Raw genomic sequence first — 3,813 nt, forward strand, 5'->3', positions numbered from 1 at the left:
CATATAAGATGTATAATGTAAGCAATGCAAGGCGCCATATGCATGATATGACCAACATTAGCATGCCAGGTTAGACCAAACACCTCAGGTGGTAAACATGCATGGTTGGCTCCTTCTGAATCTCTATCTGAACAGTTATCTTCCTCTAGAATACAATCTAGAAATGCAGGAGAGGGGGGGCACTTCGCCCACCATGGAGCAGCGTCTGCATGACATTATATTCGCACGCAACGGTCTTCTCTTTTTCTCTACATGTTCAGTACGATTGTGTACAATATCTGACATGCATAATAAAAAAAATAGTTAGATTTTGTAAGGCCTAAGGGGTGCATGCAAAAACCAAGACTGATGGTAGCAAACGAGTGGATGGATCCAAAACTAATGATAGCAGGTAGATTATAGCTTCAGTTTAAAAAGATAGACAATGGATCATCCATTGTTTGTTGCCCACTCAACATGAACCACATAGAAGACCCCAGATGAACCAGATAGTAGACAGATACTATTCGTTGCTGGCTCGATATGAGACCCATGGGCAATTCAAAACTCAAGATTGAATGATAAAGTAGCAGGTAATAATAACCGATGTATAATGTAAGCAAACACGAAAGACTGCGACCTCTCTTCCGGAACTGTGTAGTCCTCAGGTTCATCTGCTCAGTCGATGATGGTAATGCAGTTGGCGTGGCTGCCGGCAACGGGGAAGATGATCTGAGGCAGCGAAAGAAAGTCTGCAGGGGGGATCTCTGCTGTAGTGAACGCTTCTGTCGATGGTGCACCTTAGGTGGGGTGGATGATGGCACGGCAGGAGCAGGACATAACACACAAAGTTTTCTTTGACGCTAATTTGAAAATGAAGTAAATCTGTAAGGGCTCCTTACAATTGGAGGATTCTATAAACGCAGGGACAGGAAAAACACAGGAATAGGATAGGAATGCACGTGCAAAACAGAGCATTTGGAAACATAGGATTTCAGTCAACCTGGGTGTTTGGCTCACATGAATTCGAAGAATAGAGGAATGGAGAAACAAAGTGATGCGACGAGTGTACAACCTCTTTGGCATAGCCTTGTGGACCTCAGCATCATTGGGTTGGACGTGGAGGATGGCGATGATGCTGGTGTGACTGTCGGAGGCGGGGAAGAAGATCTGAGGCCTGTGGAAACGGCGCTGAGGGTACTTCTCCGCTGTGATGGATGGTTCCGTTGTTGGAGCAGCTCCGCTAAGGTGTACGGCGATGAGGCTGAAGCATGACAAGACAGACAACTTTAATCTGAAGTGCGACCCTAATATCATCTGCAATACATGATGTAAAATACATCAACAAAAAGTGCTAGATGTAAAACGCATCAGACGCACCACGGCCGCTCCGACAGATGATGTAAGTACTGTTCACTCTGAACTTAACTGAAGAAAATGAACTTCACAGTCGAAACTGAATTTTACTGTCGAAACTGATTGAACTACTAACAGAGCATTGCAATAGATGTTTAGGGCGTTCGAGCACTAGTAGCAAAGAAGCAGTGATCCAAATCAGCAGACGCTCGAGCAGGGAACGCACTAGTAGAGAGAAAGTCGTGTAGTAGCACCGCGAGCGAGTGCTAAAGCAGCAACTCTTGTAGCTGCCGGAGGTCGTGCAGCAGCAGCAGCAGCAGCGCAAGCGAGAGCAAGAGCATAGCAGCAGCACAGACGAAAGCAGGAGCAGTGCAGCAGCGCGACCGACAGCAAGAACAAAGCCGCAGCGCGAGCGAGATCCGGAGCAGCTGCAGCTAGTGCCGTTGTGGAAGTCGCCGCCGAGGAAGCAACAACATGGGGGAGAGATGTCGTGGATGATGTGGCCGGTGACGACACCGTCGATGGAGACGCCATGTCTGCTCGGTATCGAGCACCGGCAGCCCTGTGAGATCGAATAAAAGATAAAATGCAGCGGTGAGTGCAGAACCTCCTTGGTGGCACCGAGTTGGCCTCGGCTTCATCGGAGGAATTGGTGAGGGTGCTGCGGTTCTGGTGGGGCAGGTCAAGACAACGCTATGGGGATTGAGGTGGCGTGATAGACGAGGCGAACGTCGGGGCAGCTCCTTGGAGGTGGAGGACGGGGCGGCTGATAGGCGGGACGACGAGATCGACAATGGATCCTCATCCGATGCGGTGGATGAGGGACGGCGAGCTGTTGCGGTGGACGACGTAGTCGGGGAAGAGTCCCCGGCTGGGCGGCGGTCGGGAGGCCGACGGAGGAGCGTGGGGTTTCGCGGGTTTTGGCGGCCTAGGTGTACGAATGGGAGGGCGAAGGGGGAGGGGGGAGCCAAGCTTAGGGACGCGCTTGTCCGAAATGTAGGGTAAGTTACCAGCGTACCCCCACCGGTTTTGACACCGCGACATGGAGCTTCATTTCCGGCTGAGGGGTAGAAGGGGGATTTCACGTGTCTGGGTTGCGGGAGCGATTTCGGATGAGGAGGGAGTTCTCGCGCGCGTCCAAATTTCGTGATAACAAGGCGCGGTGCGGGTTGAAGAAGCAGGAGTTTCAAAGCAAGTGAGACAAAAGATACTCGAGCTTGAAAATTTCGGGATAACAAGGTGCGGATTCCTTGTTCGGCAGAACAAACTTAGCGTGTAAAAAAATCATACAAGACACAAGAGAGTCATGTCCTCTTTTACTATATTGCTATAGATGCCATTGAAAAAACTACAAGAAAAATGTAAAAAAAATCGGGAGAATAAGATTACCCTGCACAGTACCAAATCGATTCACAGTTCCCTCAACAACAACAAAAAACAAATCAATTCCCACCAAAGAAAGAGTAATGTCCCTTTTTATATGATTACAGATGCCATGATCTCGAATTTCAATTTTTGAATCCACGTTATCTTGAATTCGAATATATCATTAGGTCACCTTGCGGTTTATAATTGATGCAGTCGTGCATTTTGATCTTCCATCATATATGAACATTTTACTCCACCATGTAACATATATATTGTCGTCTACCATATGGACTAAATTTGAATCAATTTTCCTTACTTAAATACGATTGTTGTCAAGTTATACAATAATTTAAATATTATCTTGATAACAAAAAGACATGCATATAGCAGTAATCATATTTCACTATGAACTACATGTACCATACGCTCTCCAATTCAAATATCTGTATCCATTTTATGTTGAACTCAAATCATAGTACATTATTGGTCTAGGTAGCGAGATGTTCGGGATAATCTAAACCCTATTTTCATACGTATAATTTTTGGCTGAATTGGGACAAGTTTTGGTATAAGCCTCTTGCAAAACCGGAGATTCTCTCAACAAGCCTCGTGGTTCTAAGAGGGGACGTGTCACCTTTGTGTGCGAAACGATATATGCTGCCTCCCCCTGATTTTATTTACAGAGGCAACATAGAACATATGAGTGCCCTGTTAAATTTTGGAATCATTTCGGGTTCATTTGGCCTTTTTATACTTTAGTTGAGTTTCTGGACTTTTAATGTACATAATCTAAATATGAATTGCATGCACATGCTCCGGTGCACCAAAGTGGGTTGAAAAATCATATGTGTGTCCTTGGTTGAATTTCTAGGTCCCATGGAAGAAATGAGAATGAAATTCAAACATCTAGGTGTCATGACTCTGCCGAGAACATCGAGAAACTTAGATTTTAAATTCATGTAAATCCAAAAGTCGGCTGGAAATCATGAAACTTGGCATGGTGTCATGTCATGGCACTAACATGTTGTGGTAAAAAATTGGGCCGATTTGGAAGCTTGTGGTTCTAAGAGGGAACGTGTCACCTTTGAGTGTGAAACGATATACGCTGCC

Source organism: Triticum dicoccoides, chromosome 7B (genome assembly GCF_002162155.2).
Source record: "Triticum dicoccoides isolate Atlit2015 ecotype Zavitan chromosome 7B, WEW_v2.0, whole genome shotgun sequence".
NCBI lineage: Eukaryota > Viridiplantae > Streptophyta > Magnoliopsida > Poales > Poaceae > Triticum > Triticum dicoccoides.